Here is a 23,677-nt window from a genome sequence, read left to right as displayed (position 1 = left end):
GGCTTGAGGCTAGCCTCAGCAACTTATGGAGGCCCTCAGCAACTTAGTGAGACCCTTTAAAAAAATAGAAAGCAATAAAAGGGCTGAGGGTATAGCTCAGAGGCTCAAAAATAATATTCAAAAGGATGACTTTAGCCATTGGTTAATATTATAAACAACAATATAATCACGGTCAGGGAAAGGGAAAGGGAAAGGGAACTTTGTTTTTCTTTTTTGCTGGTACTAGGGATTGAACCCAGGTTCATTGTACCTTTGAGCTACATTCCTAGGCCCTTTTCATTTTTTTATTATGAAACAGGATTTCTCATGAAGTTGTTGACATTTTTTTTTTTTTTTGCAGTACTGGGGATGGAACCAGGGGCATTCTACCTCTGAGCTACACTCTCAGCCCTATTTTTATTCTTTATTTTGAAACAGGGTCTCACTGAGTTACAAAGGGCTTCACTAAGTAGTTGAGAAGTCTGCGAACTGTGATCACCCTGTCTCAGCCTCCCCAATGCTGGGATAAAGAGCATGTGCCACTATGCCCAGCAAGTCACTGACAATATTGCTAAGTTGCTGAGGCTGGCCTCAAACCTGTGATCCTCCTGTCTGAATGTGCCAAGTACTGGAATTATATGGGTGTGCCACTCTGCCTGGATGAGAGCCTATTCTTGGTTATGGAAAGGAACCAACAGTGTAGGATTGAGTTTGAGAAACTAAGTCGCTATGCATAACAAAGTAACACATTTTTAGGTTATCTTCTAGTACCTGGTGAGGAAGACAGGATTTCCAGAAAACAGAGGAAAGAATAGAATGAAGAGAGTCCTCTGGACCCTGAGGAGTAGGGATGGCCACTTGGTAGCAGGCCAGAGACTGAGGAAGAGATGGAGCTCCTTCTTGAAATAAATGGTGAATGGCTGGTGTTGGTACTGTGTTGGGTTACTCTCAGTTGTAGCAAAAACTTAGTAAAATCTTGTGACCTTTGAGGGTCTTATGCGAACAGCACTGTGACTATGGCTCATGTTTGTGGTGAAGTGAGGAAGAGAAAGGACAGCAGTTAGAGGAGAGAAATGTGGGTAGATTGAGATTCAATCTGGGAACAAAAATTTAGAACAAAGACTAATGAAAATATGTGTATTTCTCTTGCTAAAGTCCTTAGAAATAATGAGGTGGAATGTCCTGGGCTTCTCTCAGAACATGTATAACTTTATTTAGATAGTGAAGAATAATGTCTGAAATAGAAAGTCCTATGCTCTTTGAGGTGTTCTGAGGCGAGGTGGGCCTAACCTGAAGCCCAGCTCCTGCCCAGGCACTCCAGCCTCGCTTGCCACCCTCGCACACCATGAGACACAGGCGGTTCAGTAGTGCTAGTCTCAAACCTGTGGTGGCATTGATGTCCCAGGCAGGAGGTACCCAAGCCTGGTGACACTCAGCATGTGGCACTTCTGTTCTCCCACGCACCACCCCAGGATCAGTTTCCACTAGAGCAACTTTCTGAAGTCAAAGGAATTTTTGTCAGAGAACGAGGAAACACTGAAGAATAGACTCACAGCTTAATAATTATGATGACGGATGAATGAAAATAGGTTTCCTAGCTAAAAGTGAACTGTTTGTTCCATTGTGTTTCCATCAGAATGCCTCTATCTCAGTTAAATCTGAAATAATATTGCTACTATATAAAGTGGATGGACCATGAGGGTGGGAATGGCTTGACAGATATGAGTATTGTGTGGATAACAAATAATCTCCTAAAAATAAGGTTAATGATAAATATGACTGGGGAACTAGAAATTAATGATGTATTTTCCTTATAATAAAAAATGTCTCTTATGTGGCCCTGTCCCTATGGCAATGCCATTCTAACCCTTTCTTTGATTTCACTCATATATTTTAGGCTACATGTTCTCCAAGTCATCTCTCACTTATTCCACATTTATATGGAGATAGTACCATTTTGAAGCCCAGCTGGGAGACAGAAAATACAAGAAGCAAGGCAACCAAATACTCAGAATAGATACAACTCAGGTCTTTAAGTGACATCCCAGAAAAAACCTCAAATACATGTTGGTTGAATGAGCAAAAAAATGAATAAATGAAAGAGCCTATCTATTTATGTACTTTTTTTTGTGGTACTGGGGTGGAACCCAGGGGCTTTTCTACCTCTGGGCTATATTCCCAGACCTATTCTTTATACTTTATTTGGAAACAGGGTCTCACTAAGTTGCTGAGAGCCTCGCTAAGTAGCTGAGGCTGGCTTCAAACCTGTGCAATCCTCCTGTCTCAGCCTCCCACGTGCAGGGATTACAAGCCTGTGCCACCACGCCTAGCTATTTATGTACTTGTTTTTATTTATTTTATTTAAAAAAAATTTAGTTTTTTTCAATACTTTCATTGGTGCAGTATCATTAGACATCATACTGAGATTCAATGTGATAAAAACACACACACATGCACAGCACTTGGTGTATTTCCCTCCACCGAATACCCCTCCAACCCACCAACATCCCCCATGCATGTTGGTGAGATTAGTAGTGTGGACATCATCTTATTAAAGCTGTGCCCTTGCTCAATCCTCATTTTTCTCTCCCTTCTTTCCTACCTGAATCCCCTTCCACTATTCTACTGGCCTCTCCTCTGATTTGACTAAAGTCTTTTTTGCGTTATATTTTGTTCCAGCTTCCACTTAGAGAAAACATATTACTTCTAACTTTCTGAGACTGGCTGAACTCAACACAATATTCTTTGGTTCCATCCATTTTCCTAAAAATGACATAGTTTTGTTCTTTATGGCTGAGAAAATTTCATTTTGTTTTTATACAATGTTTTCATTGTCCATTCATCTTTAAAGAGGGTTCTAGCTGGGCGTGGTGGCGCACACTTGTAATCCCTGCGCTTGGGAGGCGGAGACAGGAGGATCACGCAGGTTCGAAACTGGCCGTGCTGGCTTAAGAGACCCAGTTTCAAATAAAAATATAAAAAGTAGGTCTGGGTGTGTATCCCGGAGGTAGAAGGGCTTCCAAGAACTCCAGTACCACCAAAAAAGAAAAAAAAAAAGAGGGTTCTAATAAGCTTGGATATTTATTTATCCCAGTGAACAGAAAATTAGGAGAAACACTTTGGAAGGAAGAAATTGAGTAAAATTGCTAGTTACAGACAGGGATGCTGATAACTGGGAGATGTGAGGGGGAGAAGGGACATGTAAAAACCAGATGCAAAAGGACTACAAAGTGCATAATGAGAAAAGCACAGCTCTCCAAGGTAGAAGTATTGTGCGGTGTTTCTCAATACACCATCCCTGGACCAGTGACATTAGGATCACTTGGGAATTCAGAAATGCAAATTCAGGCTCTGTCCCAGGGCTACTGAGTCTAAAACTCTGAGGATGGGGCTCAGCAATCTGTTTTAACAAGCCATCTGGGCGATTGTGATGCCCACTGCGGTGTGAGTTCCACTGGTGTAGTGGGATGGAACATTTCAGTAGAATGAAGTGAGTGTTCGTGAATCAGATCATAGTGGAAAAGTTACTTTATATAGAATAAGAACACACTAGAAAGTTACTGTTGTGTGACAATACAACTTGTTTCCTGGGACAGTCCTGGTTTAGACATGTCCTGACAATTATAAATAGCATTGCTTTTCACTCTCAAAAATGTCCCATTTGTTGACAAATTATATGGTCCCTCTACTAGTAGCCTTTAGAAGAATTATAGATAGTCCATATTGGTCTGGCCTTCAAGGGCCTTCTTAGGATCTCTTTATAGACAGGGATTGAGATGTGCTTTTTTGGGAAAACAGGGTATTTGGTGCAGCACAATCCCTCACCCCTTGATTTTCCCAGCTAGCTGAGGCCACTCTGGCAACTTAGTACTCCCTCCAGGGAGCCAATCCAGTTACTGGCAAAACTTAGGAACAGAGTTAGCATCTTTCTACATCCAGTTTTGCATGAAAAGCAAAAGAGTCTATTTCCTCTGTTATTCAAGCTAATATCTGTTTAACTTCTAATTGGACTGGAGTCTGCACACTTGCATTTCTCTCCCCCTCTATAACCCAGACCCCTGAACTTGCCTCAAGTGAACACGTCTGGGGACTTGCCCCAGACCCAAGTGAAAAATCCAATTTATTCCCTTCCTGATTGGCCTTGGCATTACCTTTGGAATGGCAACAGGGATAGGAAATTTAACATCCTCCCTCTTAATGTACAAAAACTTATTTCTAGAACTAGCTGATGGGCTAGAGGTTACGGCCAAAGCACTCACAGACCTACAACACCAGGTTGACTCTCTCCTGGAAGTGGTTCAACCCAGATGAGCACTGGACACGATTTCAGTGGCCGGAAGGCGAGTATGTCTTGTACTTCAGGAAGATTGCTGCTTTTAGGTCAACAAATGAGGTTTGGTACAGGAAATTATTCCACACTTAATAGAAAAGCCATCCAATTTGATGGAGCGAGATACTCAGAGATGGATATCATAGAAAAAAACATGGTCCTGGTTTTTCTGGCTCTTGCCCTTCATGCGGCCTTTGGCCCAAATACTCCTAGTCTTATCCTTATCCCTTGACTCCTAAACTTGTTAATGAAGTTCATTTCTTTCCCGCTCCAGGCTATAAAACTTCAAAAGAGACTCAGGCTGGAATACTAACCTACTAACTATTGGGGATTCTGAGACCAACCTGCATTCTAGGAGTTTGTCCTATCCCAATAGGCCTTGCCCCGACAGACAGCAAGAGAAAGAGGCCTCGACCTGTCTACATCCCTATCCAGCTCAAAGAAATAATAGAAGATGGGCTATCTCCTCAGTTCCTGAATGGATTTCAGGGCCTCTAGTTCTTGAGGGGGGAAATGTTAAGTAGTTAGGATAAGCAGGGCAGGGTAAATAAAATGGAACAGGGAGGAGCCTTTTTGAGAAGAGAGATGAAGATTGACCTATTCAGCTGTGTTTAAAGACTTCCAATCCATTACATTGCAGCTTTAGGTACAAGCAGAAAATCAGGCATAGTAAATTTAGCAGTGACATGACAAAGTAACTCCCACCGAATTACTATGTATGAGGAGGGGTAGTAGATATACCACTCATAATATGTATGAGTATAAAAACCTCACTGTATAGCAGACTTGAACTTTCTTTCTATTCCAGCCAGCTTTGTGACCCTCCTGGTGAACCCACAGCCACCCTGCAAGACCCACTATGCTCAGCCCTCCTTAAGAAATGGTAAAATCATGAGATATATTGGAATTTAAATGAGAAATCAATTATTTAGTGAATTCTCATCCCTCTTTCCTCAGACCTTGATAATGATAGATAATATGACATTTTTTTAGCTTCTCCATATTTTTCTTGTGCAGACGTATATAACCAACATTTTTTGGTTAAAGAAGGATTCTCACCATTCTCCAAGTCAAGCTGTAGAATGTTCTTGAACCTTTGCTGAGCCTGCTAGAGATCGAGAGATCACCCTGGCATCCTTGCACCATTCCGGTATTCACATCGATTTCTTGTTAGTGAGAGAGAAGGATCCACAATCTGTGCATCTTGCCCACCTCTATTAATTAAATATACCAATATAGGTATCTTTCCTTAGATGAATATAGTCACTCAACTCTTGTCTGTCTTAGATCTTTATCTCCCACTAGCTTCCCTTAACCTGATCAGATTGATTATTTTCTAATGTCAAAATGATAGCCTGACTTGATTGACTCTGTAGATAGGGCTGTTTCATGATTTGGCTATAAATATTATTTTAGTGTGGTGGACTTCTTTTTTTTGTGTGGAACCTAGAGGCTTTCTACCTCCGGGCTATACTCCCAGACCTATTTTATATTTTATTTGGAAACAGTGTCTCAGTAAATTGCTGAGAGCCTCACTAAGTAGCTGAGGCTGGCTTTGAACCTGTGTGATCTTCCTGTCTCAGCCACCTGAGCGCGGGGATTGCAAGCGTGCGCCACCATGCCCGGCAGTGTGGTGGACTTTTAAAGGGATGGTGGTACATTTATGAGAAGATTGAGTCCACTTCTTTGATTTTCACATGATAAATTGAGGCATAGAGAAATTATTTGACTTTTCCATGCACATATAGATGGTTGTTTCATGAACTAAGATTAGAACTCAGGTCTCCTGATGGGATTTCTTCTCTTTTGCTCTTATTTGGATACCACAATGGAGGGAGGGCAGCCATTTCATGGTTGCCTTTAATTTTAGTTTAAAACTTGAAATGGGGGAGTAGTAAAATGTTGAAAACAGACTGCATTTATAAATGAAGATAAGGCTTTTCTTTTCTTTTCTTTTTTTTTTTTTTTTTGGTGGTACTGGGGTTCCTGGAAACCCTTCTACTTCCAGGCTACACTCCCAGTACCTGTTTTTATACTTTTTTTCTCTTTTTTGGAAACAGGGTCTCTTACACTATCGCAGCTGGCTTAGAACCTGCGTGATCCTCCTGTCTCCACCTCCCAAGCGCGGGGATTACAAGTGTGCGCCACCACACCTGGCTGAATTTTATTTTCTGAAGCTCTTTTGAGATGATGAAAGTGGGAACACCATTGTATAGAACATTGTTTTTAAAAAGTGCTTACTACACCGGGTGTGGTGGCGCACACTTTTAATCCCCACACTAGGGAGGCGGAGACAGGAGGATCGCGCTGCTTTGGAGCCAGCCTCACTGGTTTAAGAGCCCCTGTTTCCAAATAAAAAAATATAGAATAGGTCTGGGAGTGTAGCCCAGACGTAGAAGGGCTTCCAGGAACCCCAGTACCACCAAAAATAAATAAATAAATAAATAAATAAATAAATTTAAAAAGTGCTTACTACTTTAACAGAATACACTTTGCAGACCAAGTTTCATATTCAAGTGAAACAATTGAGTAAGTTTACTTATACATATTTTATGTCCTCCTTTACAATAACAGAAATATTATTTTAATTATTTTTTCACAAATTAATGAGCAGTTTTCTCCCACTTCAGCCCATTTTACAGGCAGCGCTACCAAGGAGGTAATGAAGGAGCAGGATGCCTTGGTAGTTAACAGCAGTGCCATGAAAAAGCTGTGTTCCCTACAGCTGCTCCAGGGCCTGGGAGAAGCATAAGTGTTCTTCAAGAACTGTCACTCTGGATACAGTTTTTGCCCCTAGCATTAGTAATAGATGGTGCAAGGGTGTCATTTTGCACTAATAGGATACAATGCACTAGGAGGAAGGGTGAGGACAAAAACAGGTTTAAGGGGAAGAGTTTTGCATAGCAAAATTTGCAGTTTTAGTTCTTTGAGAAAATATAGGTATTGGTTTGAATTTTAATATATTATAAAATTTGCACTCTCATTAAAAAGCATTATTATTACAGTACTAATACCTCATTTTGCTTTAAACTAGCTACCATCTAATAAAGTATATTTTAGTAATTTATCTAATTTTAAGGAGGATGAATGTTTTCTTCAAGGAAGTATATTTTCAACTGCATTTTCAATAGAAAGATCACTGATTAAACTATATTCCATTGCATTATTCTATGTTTTCTATATCTTTTTAGAAGTGCCTCAGACATATAAATGTGTTTTTGTAGCATATACTCTGTAGAAGACAAATCTTGCATATGTAGGAAAACTTAGAGCTAATTTACTTAGCATCTTCTTACAGAAAACAAAACAAAACAAAACAAAAAGAAGAAAGATAACAACAAAGTACAAACACCAATGTCCAAGAAGGTTGAAATTGACATGCCCAGTGTTGGAGAGATCAAAGGCAAACTGGGAGCCAGCCAGGTTTGCACCACCGAAACAAAGCAGAAAAAGATTTTTATTCTTAGGCTGGATTATTAAAGTCCCTATTGTTCCTATTATTTTCATTTCTAAAATCATTAAATATGAGAATTTACTTAAATTTATCTTCAAGCTTTCAATTTAGGTTCCATATTTAAAATGTGAAGAGAAGAATGCACATTTGTTTTATAATTTTATTTATTTACTTACTTACTTACTTACTTACTTACTTACTTACTTACTTACTTACGGGGGATTAAACCCAAAGGACATTTTACCTCTGAGCTATAACCCAGCCATATTTTATTTTTTATTTTGAAACAGAGTTGCACTAAATTTCTGAGGGCCTCACTAAATTGTCGAGGCTGGCCTTAACTCTGTTATCCTCCTGTCTCAGGCTCTCAAGTACTGGGATTACAGGTATTTGCCACCCCATTCTGCTAAGAATATATATATTTTACAAACAGTAATAACAATAGGAAATAGCAAAAAGACAGGAAGAAGAACAAAGGATCCCTCAGGATCTAGCTCATCGGCAGCAATATAAACAGATCAATCATTCCTCCCGGGGAAATCTCTTAATTTCGTTAGATGTAGGATAAACAATTAAGATTAGTTCTTATAACTATAAATGTTTAAACAACTCATACGACACTGTTAAAGTTAAGAAATAATAAAAAAGAGGCCAAGACGATACAAGCACTGTGACAAGGAGATCATTATGACCAAATCTGTGAAGGAAAAAGTCAGAGGGCAAGAAAGCATCTCTTCCAAGCATCTGCCCCTATTGAAAGGCCAGCTTCTCACTGAAGTGAATGCAAACATTTCAAAAAGGAAAGTGAAGAAAAAAAAAAGAAAACCTTAACATGTAATGTTTATGGCTTAAAAATACCCTAAGATGTGAATTCAATTTTATTCAAAGGGAGAAAGGCAGTTTTTTTAAACAGGGGTAATATTTAAAATAGCCTCACAGAAATAGAAAATTATGCAAAACAAAGAACTCATGAATCAGTGTCATACATATAAAATTTATTTTGTGGATATATTATATATCTTAAAAGCACAAAAATAGTAAAACTATAACCAGAAAAGATTAGGTTATGTCAGTGCTTTGTACTTTTCAATTTAATAAAGTCAAATGAAGATAATTGTCCTATATATACCAAAAACCATTCTGAAGAGCACTTGAAAATAAGTCAATTACTATGTTTTGAGGTATATCTGCAATATCAGTCTAGTTAATTTGCAATGAAGATCAAATAGCCAGATTCAACCCCTTAAAATAGCCGGGCGTGGTGGCGCACGCTTGTAATCCCCGCTTGGGAGGCGGAGACAGGAGGATCGTGTAGGTTCAAAGCCAGCCCCGCTGGCTTAAGAGACCCTGTTTCCAAATAAAAATATAAAAAATAGGCCTGGGAGTGTAGCCCGGAGGTAGAAGGGTTTCCAGGAACCCCAGTACTACAAAAAAAGCCCAAACCAAAACAAAACCAAAAAATCAAACAGACCCTTTAGAAAAGTTAAAAGGAAAGAAATCTTATGAAAATTAGGAGACCAGTATATTGGTGGAGGGAGGAAGCATGGGAGGGGAAGTATAAGGAAGGAAACAGACTAAATAATGTTATATACATATATGAAATTATCATTATGAATCTCACTAGCATGTCCAATTATATTGTATCAATAATAAAATTAAAAAATATCTAACTAAAATTTTAAGGAAATATCACTATCACAGTGAAAAATAGTCAGTATCTAACATGTATTGAACATTATATATTTATTATAGGCATTGTGATCAGTGTTTTGCCTGGATTATCTCACTCAGTATTTCCATCAGTCTCTTGTGATAGATATTATTATCAGCATCGTCTCCATTTACTAATGAGAAAACTGAGCTCCACAGAGTTTTCTTAAATTGTTCAAAGATTACAAACTCATACTAGTAAATTTACTATTTAAACTATGTAGCCTGACCTTAGGGATCTACATGAGAAACCATTATTTCATCAACACTCTACTCAGCAATCTGGATACAGCGGTGAAAAAAAATACACAAGACCCCTGCCCTCTTAGAGCTTAAATTGGTCTAATAGGTTTTTTTTTAAACTGTAAAGCTTAGAAAAACACGCTCTCTTCTTGAGATTGCCAACATTCTCCCTTGAACATATATCTCCTCTTTCCTAAATAAATCTGTCTTTGTCTCTGACTGGCACATGTTGGTATTATTTTCTCCCACAGAAGCTAAGAACCCCACTGATCCTGAGTTCCTGAGGTGAGGCATCAACCTGTCACCCCCTAACATTTCTGGTGACTGAATGTGGGGCACTCACAGACATTGGCCCTATGAAATCTACTGAAATGTTTTTTTTTTTCTTCCTCCCTGTCTTTCAATGTTTTATTTATGTGTGTAAAACTCCTGTCCTTCACTTTCACAGAATAAAAAGAGCATAAACTCAATCTGCCCTATTTGCCATGGATCCTGGTTTTTGGGTGGCAGGGATAATTCCCGTGCCATACAGATTCAGATAACAACTGGATGGCAGCTGACTCTGTCCTTACAGGCCTGGGACAGTCTTTGAACTCAAAAGCCACACGGGGGCTCAGTTGTCTCTTTTTTCCTTTTCCTTTTCTCTGTTGTAGAACTTCCTGTAGACTTCTTAGTTGTCTGTTGGCATTTTATTGTGTAAACCATACTTAAAATGTGAGAGACATTTTTCAAATATTTTTGGGACTAAGGAAAAGTGTTGATTTTAATCCTCAGTTAGCCGGGAAACTAAAAGGAAGATTTTTCTGTCTCTGTCTCTTTCTCTCTTTTTCTGGCCAAACACACTTCCCATTAGATGAGTGATTGTTCATTAAAAATGTTGGCGATAGCTGGGCGTGGTGGCGCATGCTTGTAATCCCCGCGCTGGGGAGGCGGAGACAGGAGGATCGCGCAGGTTTGAAGCCAGCCGCGCGCGCTGGCTTAGGAGACCCTGTTTCCAAATAAAAATATAAAAATAGGTCTGGGAGTGTATCCCGGAGATAGAAGGGCTTCCAGGAACGCCAGTACCACCAAAAAAAAAAAAAAAAAAAAAAAAAGTGTTGGAGATAGGGCCCACCTTTTATGCTAACATACCCTGTTCCTGAGTCAGAGGGAACTTAGATTGCTCATCTGGAAAGACATACATGAGGGACTGGTCTCCTAGCATTTTGAGCATCTCCACATTCCATCACCTGTGGGGTTCTTCTGAGACTCATGTCGAAGGGAATTGACCTTCACTAAGCAAAACATATGTAAACCTAATACATCTTAAAGATCAATATTTTAGCTCACTTTTGTAAATGCAAATGTGACGTATCTTGTATTTTATACTATAGCAAGATCAGTCAATCTGTCCTGTGCAGTTAATATCAGATAGAAGGTATTCTTGGAACTTTGCTTTAACTAAAATAATTGATTTACATGTTAATTTTTCTACTACTTATACTTAATATTTGGAAGTAAATTCAATCTTGTCATTTTAAGTAGATACAGCTCCTTGTATGATCTTTTGTCTTAATTTAGATAAATATCTAATGATACTTTTTAAAATGGCTCCACTTTTGCTGAGCAGAAATTGCTGTACTAAAGCATTGCTTTAGAACAGTAATTGTACTTAAGCTGTGTTTTGTTATCTACTTAACTTTGTTTTATCTAGGAATGTCCTGGTATCCTCTTAAGGTTCTCCATTGAGGTTGCATCATTGTTATCATATTGTAAATTCTTAAGTAAACCTACTTTACTTGGGATCTCTGGGATATTTTTTCATAAGAAACTTTCTTCTTGAGGACCCCAAGATGCCTTAAAGGATCCAATAGAGACTAAAAGAATACCCTGAAACACGGGGGCTAATAGAGCACCCTGAGAACTGCATATTGGGGTCAAAGATGTTTGAATCACCAATAATTTACAGATGGAATGAGAAATGATGGTCATTCTGATTGGGGTGCAACTCCATGGCAGGGACACCTAGTCACAGGTAAACTGTCAGCGTAGAACAGACCAAAAGTCTGATCTTGGTAGAGATTCTTTTCTTTTTCTTTTTTCAAAGTAACACGAGAAAACTCCTTGAAGTGTGCAAAATAACAAGATCATGAGTAATTCAGTATCTGTTTCTGAGAACCTAGCCTTTAGGTGCATAGTAAGTGGAAGGCAAAGGACTTATAGAAAAAGAAGAAAACTAGTTTTTTAAATCTGGTTTGGTCCTAATGTAAATTAAGAGGATGAAGGCTTGTTCTGTAAGTGGGAAGGAAAATGGGCAGAGATCTGAATATTGGTTTCCACCACTGTGGAATATAACGTGTTGATGTTTGATATAGCTCTGCCTCATGGTGGTAATTGGCCAACTAAAGTGCTTTATTTCAGTGTCAGCCATGATTGGTAGACCCTGCCCCAGACATCTTCTGCTGTATGAATTTCCAGGTTGTGTCCTCTGTTCTATAATCTATTACTCATTGTGTATTACATGACAGACATTTGTGATAGGTTATATTTTGATTTGGGGGATTGTAAATCTGGGTCTATTTTTAGTAAATACCTATAACCCCTTTGTTCTATATCTGTGAGGATACAATACCTAGAGAATAAACACTAATATATTTTCATTTTTCTATTTTTATGCAAGTTTCTATACATGTGTGCGTTGTCTAGCTATTGTCTACATGGTACCAAAATTGGCTTATATATAGATAAAAGAACATTTGTAAAAAAAATCAGAAGGTTAAGCAAGTCACAGAGGGGTTGAGGAAGTTGAATAATTTATAAAAAATAATTTATAAAAGAATATTTGTATGTATAATAAAGTTGGTTAAAATTAAACAAAATTATTTAAATGGTTTTCTAAAAGTCACCTTAATGCATTTAGTCTATGTTTGAAGCAATTAGATTTCTTAAGATATTGATCTGGTTTTGGTGGTAAAATTTTTCAAAAACTAATCTAAAAATTTGCATTTTATTAAGATATTTCTCTATGTTTTTATATTTACAACAATAAGATTTTCTGCCCTTAGTAACATTTATAAAGAATTCAGAATTAGGGTTTAAGTGTCTGTGTTTTGCTTCCTGTTAAAATGATTACTTTGTAACCCAGGCTGGAATAAATATTACTTTAGATTGTCACTTAAGCACCGGCTTTCTTTCTTTCTCTCTCTCCTTTCTTTCTTTCTTTCTTTCTTTCTTTCTTTCTTTCTTTCTTTCTTTCTTTCTTTCGTACTGGGGATGGGACCCAGGGATATTCTACCTCTGAACTACACCCCCAGTACTATTTTTTTTCTTTATTTTGAAATGGGGTCTCATTAAGTTGTGGAGAACCTCACTAAGTAGTTGAGGCTGTCCACAAACCTCGATCCTCCTGTCTCAGCCTCCCAAGTACTAGGATTACAAGTGTGCGCCACCACACCTGGCTTCTGGTTTATGTCTTTTTGCCTTGACTGAATAAATGTTTTATTATTGTATAAGAGGGATAAAATTGTTTATGGGATAATAAGACTATTTCTGATCAATAATATTGTTTTCTAAATTCATAAAAGGTCAATGCTTTTATGAATTGACTTTTGTCAATACTGTTAACCTACATAGACTTGTAGTTATATTACTGGGCTATGAATTCTAAATTTCATTCTAATAGTAAAGATTAAGTTAATATATATGTTAACATATATGTAGCTATAATATTAATTATCACTGGACCCTTTGTAAGTTAAATATATTAACATTTCCCAAGTACCTTATAGAATGCAGAGCTTAAGAGAACATTTTACCAAGCTGGTTCCTCTAAACCAAAAAATTGTTAACAGTAACACATATTTTTAGGTTTATATTGGTGTGTTCCTAAATTGTATTATGACCATTTTAAGCAAAAACAATTAGAGATACTCAAACACTTGGCATTCCAAATCATGCAACTCTGATTAAAAATCAGGTAATAATAATAATTATTATATATAGTCAAATTTAAATGGGGATTTATTTATATAAATAACAGCATTATACAAACTAAATTTGTTTTGCTCTAATGGTTTTGTTTTTTATTTTCCTTGTATATATTTGCAATTATTGTCTGTCAGTATTCAGATGTACAACTTCTAAAAGAATAACCGAAACAATGCTTTAATAGCCAGTATTTGAAAAACAGGCTATAATATTGACTTCTAGTCATTAAAGCAAATTTTTAAATCTTACTTTGTAAGTGTTCAATGATTGAGACTTGGAGAACAATCAGGAAATAAAAGAGTTAAGGAAAACATAGCCAATATTTGGGCCTTTGTTCTCTAAAGTCAAATGGAACCAGGGAATGAATGATGGGACTCTTAGGGACCTGTAAATTCTGATAAGTCACCTGACCTTCCAATTAGGGGGATTATGAAGACCCTCTACCCCCAGAGACCATGAGTCACCAGTGCATATTCTATGAAAAGGAGGGTCATTGTAGAGGGGAATGTCCCCGGTACTTAAAGGGAAGACAAGTGATCAATTAGACCATGACCCATCATAAAATATTACACAACTTGTAGAAGAAAAGCCTCACACATTCCCTAAGAGGGGCCCTGACTGACCTTAAAAGCAAAAATTGTATAAAAATTTATGTTTGCCCAACATTGGGCTAACTACTTGGTCTTGAAAACCCAGTAGGGAAGAATAGCCCAAAACAAATGTGCTATTCTGGGGTAAAAAAAAAGTTATAATCATGGAGCCATTTAAAAGACCACTCACATAATTTAACTAGCTACTGTCTGAGTTTATATCCTATATTATAACCTATAATGCTACTTCTGCTTTTAGGCTAGCAGAAGAAATGTAATATGGATTGATGCCCAAATATTTTGAGTCTTTATAAGATGCTATAAAATTAAACCTGTCTTTCCTGAGATTTTGCATGTCCAGGGCTACCATACATTATAAAAGAAAAAATATTCTGTTTCTGTAGGATAGTAGAGGGTCTGAGCTCTGTTTAAAAACAGAGTTAAAATGTGTACTATAAGCTAAGAATCTTGCTTCTTTCCACTCTTGTGGAACTTTTTTCTTTGATCATGGTAATTTATTTGCCAAACCAGGAAACTTAAAGATGCTCAAAAAGTTAATGGGGTTATTGTACAATGAACTAACATGTCAATTTTTCATGTAAATGCCCACTGTACAGATGAATGACTTTGTTGGCCAAATAGCCAGGCTTATAAACATTGACTCAGCTGCTCTGGTGGCAGACTTGATAGGATGGACATAACAAAAATCTTCAGCCACATAGGAAGAATCACCTACTAGTTCTCATGTTCCTGAGACTGCGTCCTTCAGTGATGTTAGTTTCTGACTTGACTGTAAAGAACCCAACTCAGTAACTGAGGCTAGTTTCTCTGTCTTCTTTAGTTCAGTTAGGATGTGATTCTGATCCCAGGGTAGGTAGGGCCTTCATCCATTGTCAGCATTGAAAAAGCTATAGAAGATGGACTTTTGTCCTTCATTAACCCTTAATTTTAAGGGTTCCAAGACTAGGGTTGGAAGGAAAATGAGGTAAAATTTTAAAAAATGAAAATAGGTAAGAAGGAGGCAAATGTAAACTGAAGGAGAAATTATAGTTTTAAAATCTAGAAACTTAAGAATCCTTTTCTTCACTCTACATGGCCTGTTTCTTTCTTAGACAAAAATCCTCAGTGGGCTCACACCTTTAAGTATAATGGCCCCTCTTTCTACCTGAGATTCCTGAGATGCTTAGAATGCAAAGGATCCATAGTGAAGGTCCGGCTCAGATGCCAGCCAGCCACCACACACTGATGTAGGGAACCTGAGGACCCTGAGCAAGACCAGACCTCCGTTCCTGCTCTGTACCCTTACCCAACCCCTGAGGGCGGTCTCCTATAAAATAAAAACTGTAAAGACCGCCCCAAAAACTTTGTATTCTCCCCTGAAGATGGCCTAAAATCTCCCTTGAATGTGTATCCCTCACTTTCCTAAATAAACATCTGTTTTTATCTCTGTAAAAAAAAAAAAAGATTAGAGGGAAAAATAATGAATTAGACTTGCCCTTTAAGAAAGAGGCTTATGACTTGTTTACAGGCATTTTTCATATTAAGTATAGTGAAGCCATATATTTTGAATTTCATGGGATTATATAATAGGTAGATCTGACCTTGAAGGAGACCAGGTGACATTTCCTGGAAATGACCTTACCTCTGGATCCTGCTGGGTTTCCTCTCTGATTCTGTTTTATCCCCCTAGCCACTGGAAAGCTCCTTTCTTGGTGGCCTCTCTATTGTGAGAAAGACAGGTCTAGAGCTTGCTGATATTTTTTTTTATCTAGTACTGGGGATGGAACCCAGAGGCATTCTACCTCCGAGCTATACCCCAACCACTGCTTTGTTTTTAATTTTTTAATTTTTTGTTGGTTCATTATATTCATACATCATATTGTGGTAAAAAAATACTTGTGTGTACAAACATGTACACATCACTGATTTAACCCCAATCCGATTCCCACCCCATTTCCTCCCTAACCCTCCTTCCCTTGCTCGGCTTAGTGGTTGACTTTGATATGTTTAAGTACATTGTGTGTTTTAGAGATTTTCCTCTTCCCCCCTCCTTTCTCCTCCTTTAGGTTGCCTTGTTTGCTTCTCTATAGGATTTCTTTTTCATCTAGAGTTCCTCCTATGACCTGTTTCTCCCTAACTCTCACATATTAGGGAAAGCATCTGATTTCTTATTTTTTGTGACTGACTAATCTCACTTAGCATAATGTCCTCCAGTTCCATCCATTTCCCTGAAAATGATGTAATTGAGTTTTTTTAATGGCTGAGTAAAATTTCATTGTGTACATATTCCACAGTTTTGTAATCCATTCATCTCTTGATGGGCATCTTGGTTGGTTCCATAGTTTGGCTATGGTGAATTGTGCAGCTATGAACATAGATACACATGCATTATTTTGAAATAGGGTCTCACGGAGTTGCAAAGGGCCTCACTAAATAGCTGAAGCTGTCCACAAACTGTGATCCTCCTGTCTCAGCCTCCCAAATGCTGGAATTACAAGTTTGTGCTACCATGCCCGTCTAGAGCCTGCTGAATTTTTGTTTACAGGCTTTGTTTTCTTCTCGGGACATTTAGACATTAAACTGGATTTTTAAAAAGAAAACTATATTTATTAAAGGCAAGAAACAAACCTAAGGGGATTGAATGATCTTGTAGACAAAAAACCTATATTAGAACCTTGGAGTCATTTTCCTCCCAAACCTAATTTAACTAAAATGCAATTTGTATGGAATAAATGCCAAGATTTTGGGTATATGTATTTCAGTCTAATTTCTATGGATCTCTTTAATTGTTTTAAAGTACTTTGCTGAGGTATTGAGAACCTAAGTTCTTAAGAGCTAGAGATGCTTATTTTGCATTAGTTGTTTTAGATTATTTGGATAAATTTAGTACTTACTGCTATTTGCTCAGATAGTTGTAATTTACCTCTAAATGTGCTGTGCTTTGTTGGAATCAGAAAGAGCAAAGGGAGAATAATTATCTTCAAGTGTAAAGCAGACACTAATCAGTATTAACGGCATTTTGTGCGGAGAAGGAGCTTGAGAACAGCATCTCATATATAATGGGTTCTCATGCTTATTTATTTAGATTGATGGAATATACATTCCAAAAGAAGGAACCAAAAACCAAAGAATGCCCTTAGTCTTTTGGTGTTCAAATATGCCTTTTTTGTTGTCTGGCCCTGTAAAGAAATGGATGGTATCTACTACATTATGATCCCTTATTCAAGTGCCCTTAGTCTTCTGATAATTCAAATAATAGCTCAGTAACACTAGTCTCATAAGTATACCTTCAGTCTCAGATAGATTCCTTCATGAAACTTTTTTGGTTAGTGATTTTCATGGACTATGATTGAAAAATATTATGCATTCCTCAGAAATGGAAATAAAATGTAATGGAACATTAAATTTTATATTTCATTGACTTAACTTTTTACCTCTGTCAGCATAGATACAAATGCTTTATACAGCTGTCCTTTCTTATTTTATTTTATTTTTTTTTGTACTGGAGATTGAAACTAGGGCCATTCTATTTCTGAGCTATACCCCCCAAATACTTTTTATTTATTTATTTATTGAAATATGTTCTATGTTGCTGAAGGTCTTGCTAAGTTGCTGCTCTTCTCTCTTTAAGTATTGGGATTATAGGTATGCATCATCATACCCGGCTGGATTTTCTTCTTTTGAAAAGATAGATATTATTTCATTGTGTACATATCTCATATTTTCTTTCTTCATTCATTTGATGATGGGTACTTAGGTGGAGACCATATCCTGACAATTGTGACCAGTATTGTAGAGAACAGAGTGTAGGTCTTCAACACACTGATTGGATTTTCTTTTAATATTTACCCAGCACTGGGGCTGCTAGACTTGATGAGAAGATATAGGAATATAAAAATTTAATTTTAGGTGACAAGCCCTGTGAAGAAGATAAAAAGAACAGGTAAAGGAGATCCAGAGCCCATATGTGGGTGGGGTAACGGGTGTGCTGATAACACTTTTCAATTGAGTGGTCAGGGTTGTCCTTGCTGAGAAGATAATGTTATGAACATCTCGTCTTAAGGGATTTGAAGGAATTAGCCATGCAGATCTGGGGGTGGGGGAGTACATTTGAAGGAGAGGAATGGCCATAACAAAGATCTTAAGGCACAGGAATGAATTAGAGAGCCACTGAGAGGTCAGGTAGTGGAGGGGCCTTGTCCGTCTATCTAAGGACTTTGGATTTCATACTTTGTGAATGGTGAGCTATTGAAGAGTTTGGGAAATAGGAATGACAAGCCATCTTTTACACATTTAAAGGGTTGTTGTGGCTGCATAGGCTATAGAGGGTATGGTGATTAGCTTTAGCTGCAGCCTGACTGGACTAGAATGCAACTAGAGAACTGATAAAGGGAGACTCCCGGATGTGCCTTGGGGGTGCTCCCAGAGGAGCCTGGCCTGCGAGCTGGAAGACTCAGTGGGGAAAATCCACTCTCATATCTTACCATCCAAACTTAGCTAGTATTTCCCCTTCAATATCTGGAGTCCCACTGGTATTCTTTGTGTTTCCTAGTTTGGGCATATTAGAGGAAACATATGTATCTTCTTCTTCTGTGCTTGGCTGATCTCACTTAACATAATGTTCTCCAGGGCTTTCCATCTTCTTTCAAATGATATAATTTTGTTCTTCTTTATGGCTGAATAGAATTCCATTGTGTGTATTTCCCACAGTTTTGCTATCCATTCATCTGTTGATGGTGATCTGGGTTGGTTCCATATTTTGGCTATTACAAATTGTGCTGCTATGAACATAGGTATGCATATGTTGCTGTAGTTCTCTGAATTCAACCCCTTTGGAAAGATACCCAGGAGTGGTATAGCTGGATCATATGGTGGATCTATTCCCACCTTTCTTAGGAATCTCCACACAGATCTCCATAGTGGTTGAACTAGTTTGCATTCCCACCAACAGTGTAAAAGAGTTCCTCTTTCCCCACATCCTCGGTAAGATAGGAGAGGAGGAAGGCCGGTCTTGATTAATAAGGGTCTACACTTGAACATGTGTAAAATTATGAATAAGACATGGTTAACCTGGACAACCATTGGCGGGAGGGGGGAAGGGAAAATGGGGGCGGGGGGGGAGAGGGCACCAAATATAGTGTAAATGTATACTATTTATGTTCAATAAAAAAATTGTTATATAAAAAAATTTAAAAAAAAGACAATAACATCTTGAAAAATTTATAAGTGACTATTTTTTAACTATTAAAACAATCTCTGAAAATTAAAAAAAAAATCCACTCTCATTGTGATTGCACCATCCATTTCCCTAGGGGTTCAGATGGTGACAATGACAACAACAACAACAACAACAACAACAACAACAACAACAACAACAACAACAACACAGAGAAAAGGCATCATTTCTTGAACCTGGAACTGGAACACTTATTTTCTTGTTCATGGACATCAGTAGTCTTTGGACTCTAATACCTGTAGCCAGTAGCCTTTTAGATATTTTAGGCTTCAGCCTCCGATCAAGGGTTTTACCATTGGCTTCCTTGGTTCTCAGGCTTTTAGTCTTGGACTGAGAAATGCTACCAGCTTCCTATAGTCTCCAGCTTGCAGATAGGCTGTCATGGAACTTCTCAGCCCCCAAAGTCACAGGAGCCAATTCCCCTAACAAAGCTCCTGTGTATACCTATATGTACACACGGAGATAGTCAGCATATTGGTTCTCTCTCTGAAGAACCCTGGATTCTAGAGAATGATAAGAGTAGGACTGAGAAGACCAGTTGTATAGTTATTATGGTAAGTTAGAAAAGGCATGATAGTAACTTGGGCCAGAGTGGTCATAGTAGAGTTGCTGAGAGGGGGTAGGTTTTGGATATAACTTGATGGTAAAGTAATTAGAATTTCTAGGTGCATAAGACATGTTTACCCTGAGTGATTAAAATAATGAAATTGCCATTAGTTGAGACTGAGAAGGCTGCGGGTAAAACAGAGTTGACGAGGAAGATCAGAAGTACAAATGTGGTTCTGTTAAATTTGAAGCAATAATCTCTCTCTCCTCTACCCCAAAGCATCTTTTATTTTTCTTAACATAGATCATTCCTTATTATCCACTATGTTGTTCTTTATCATACCATTTTTTAATTTATGCATGTGTCATACCTGTTCTTCTAGAATATATGTTCTGTGAAAACGAAGGTCAGGCGTGACTCATTTTTGTGCCCACTTAGCACCTAGGACAGTTCTCTGTATTTTGGAAGCACTCAGAATGTGCACTCTGAATTGAATTATTAGTTCCCTTTATTGAGTTTTTGGCTTTAAAACGAAGTTACAGACTTAAAAGTTACTCTTGTCACTTGATCTTCTTCATTGATCACTTACTATCAGAGAGAACAAATCACAAAACGCTAAAACCAATGTCTTTGTTGAAATAAGCGCATTCCCTTTTTACCATGTCTACAAGTAAAACCGCAGACTCACCTCTAATTTAAGGGGATGAAGTGGTTTCTAAATTGAAATGTCTTTTCAATCATTATATTTAAGAATTATGTTAATATGAAGCAATTATCTTTACTGTCCTCAATGGTTCTGGTGTATTAGATGTTCTCATTTTTCTTTATCTTCTTCTTGATTTCACCTGTTTTTATTGCCAATTTAGTTTAGAAAATTAATGAAAAATAGTTGCTCCAAAATTATTTACAAGAGTATCATAAACAAAGATTGTTAAAATACATTTATAGTAACTATTTTTAAATCAAAATCAGTCAGTATTTGAACAAGATTGTGTGATGCCTGTTCTATTATCTTGCATTTGCAGATTCTAGCTGAGAGTACTAGAATGCAAGGCTGGCAATATGAGAAAATTCAAACATGTCCCAAGAACTTGTTTTTTTTATGATGACATATGCTAGTTTTACATATAAAAACAATCTTTTCTTTACAAAATCACTGATAAACTCAGGGAGATAAAGTAATATTTCTATCTTAGCTGACTCATCGAAGGGAGAAATGTCCTCTTGTGCAGTGAATATATAATTTTACTGATATCTACCCATCATTTATTTTCCAACCAAATGTACCTTTGTTGTTTTCATGTTTCTACCAAGAACCCAGGGTAGTGACAAAATTATGAATGCTCCTGCTTCACATTTAGCAAATACCAAGTGCTCATTCTATCCTGAGTGCTAGCTTGGTACTTTTGCATGTGTTAACTTACTTGATTTTCATGATAATCATAAAGGTGGCTAGTCCCATTTTTTCAGAGGGGGAAGTTGCAGTCTAGATAGGACTTAAATGACAGCTGGTAACTGGGATTGTTGGCTCCATGAGAGGAGTGCCTGTTCTGTCTTATTTACTGCTAGAATTGCAGGGGTTACCACAGAAGTATTAGTATTTTAGTAAGTATGATTTGATGAAAGAGAGTAAGAAATCTAAACACAACTTTTCTAATGCCAAGCTTGTGTTTATCCCACTGCTTTAGGTCCTACATTAAATTTTTTTTTTTTTTTTTTTTTTTTTTTTTTGGTGGTACTGGGGTTCCTGGAAGCCCTTCTACCTCCGGGCTACACTCCCAGACCTATTTTTACATTTTCATTTTTGGAAACAGGGTCTCCTAAGCCAGCGCGCGCGGCTGGCTTCGAACCTGCGCGATCCTCCTGTCTCTGCCTCCCAAGCGCGGGGATTACAAGCGTGCGCCACCACGCCCGGCTCCTACATTAAATTTTTAAAAATTGTTTTATTGGTGCATTGTAGTCATACATCTTAATGGGATAAAAGATGGTGGAGACATACATGCATACATCACCCAATTAGCCCTTACCCAATCTATATTAAATTTACTTTTTATTGTTAAAAATATAAAATATTTTCATATTATCCTCAAAACTTAACCAGAAAAATTTAACTAGAAGTCCTCTGTATCCCATAGCAGAAGTAGCCATTCAAAAGTTAGGTTTGCTTCCATCCAGAATTCCTAAAAGCAGGGTTCTTCCAAGAAATAAAATGTATAGAATGTCAAGTTTAAAAACCCTTGTTTTGGGCTGGGCATGGTGACATACACATAATAATCCCCGCGCTTGGGAGGCAGAGACAGGAGGATCGCGCAGGTTCGAAGCCAGCCGCGCGCGCTGGCTTAGGAGACCCTGTTTCCAAAAATGAAAATGTAAAAATAGGTCTGGGAGTGTAGCCCGGAGGTAGAAGGGCTTCCAGGAACCCCAGTACCACCAAAAAAAAAAAAAAAAGTATAAAATATAAGGCTGGAGGTGTAGCTCGGAGGTAGAATGTCCCTGGGTTCTACTCCCAGTACCGCAAAAAAAAAAAAAAACAAAACAAAAACAAAAACAAGAAAAACAAACAAAAAAGCCTCTTGTTTTCATTACTGATACAAGAGCATTTGATCACTGAACTCACTTTTTCTTTCTTTTCTTTTTTTATTTTTAATTTGAACACGGTCTTGCTAAGCTGCTGAGGGTCCCCCTAAGCGGAGGCTGACCTCAAACCTGGTATTCTCCTGCCTCAGAGTAAGTACTATGATTATAGGTGTGCTCTGCCAGACCTGGCCATTTTGGTTTTTTTTTTTTTTTTTTTTTTTTTTGTGGTACTGGGGTTCCTGGAAGCCCTTCTACCTCCAGGCTACACTCCCAGACCTATTTTTACATTTTTATTTGGAAACAGGCTCTCCTAAGCCAGCGCGCGCGGCTGGCTTCGAACCTGTGCGATCCTCCTGTCTCCGCCTCCCAAGCGCGGGGATTACAAGCGTGCGCCACCACGCCCGGCCTGGTATTTTTATTGGAATCAAATTGGCTTGATTTATTTAAGTATCGACGACTTCTATTCAATGCTGAGTCTCCTTATCCAGTTGTTTTCATTTGTTCTCCTTTCATGCCACACAATAGAGTTTTAAATTTTTCCGTATCTAGGTCTTGGATAAATCTTAAGTCTGTTCACTTAGCTTTAAGGTTTTAGTTATTATTTTAATAGTATTATTTATTTTTAGTTTTATAATAATTTTTATAGAAAGTAAACCTATCAATTGATTTTTGTAGATTAATTTTGTAGTTGAATCCTTTACTGGTTTTTCTCAATATTTCTATTTCCCCCCACTGACATTTTCAAGTATGCAATGCTGTCGTTTACATAATAAAACAATTTTGCTCTTCCCTCCAACATTCACACATCTCGTTCTCTTACCTCAGTGCATGGCTCACTCTTGCAGAGTAATGAGTGCCATGCTCTTTCTTGGCATCCTTGCCTTACTCTTGACATAAACAGGATTGCTGATCTTTTTTTGTTATTAATATATTGCTAGTTTGGGGTTTGTACATATGCTATCATATTACCTTATGATATTTTCTACCTTCTTCTGTTTTACTAAGGTTTTTGAATTTTAATTTAGGAAAGGACGATGAATTTTAT

Source organism: Muscardinus avellanarius (genome assembly GCF_963383645.1).
Source record: "Muscardinus avellanarius genome assembly, chromosome: 1".
NCBI lineage: Eukaryota > Metazoa > Chordata > Mammalia > Rodentia > Gliridae > Muscardinus > Muscardinus avellanarius.
The sequence above is the reverse complement of the archived record's forward strand: the minus strand, read 5'-3'. Positions refer to the sequence as shown.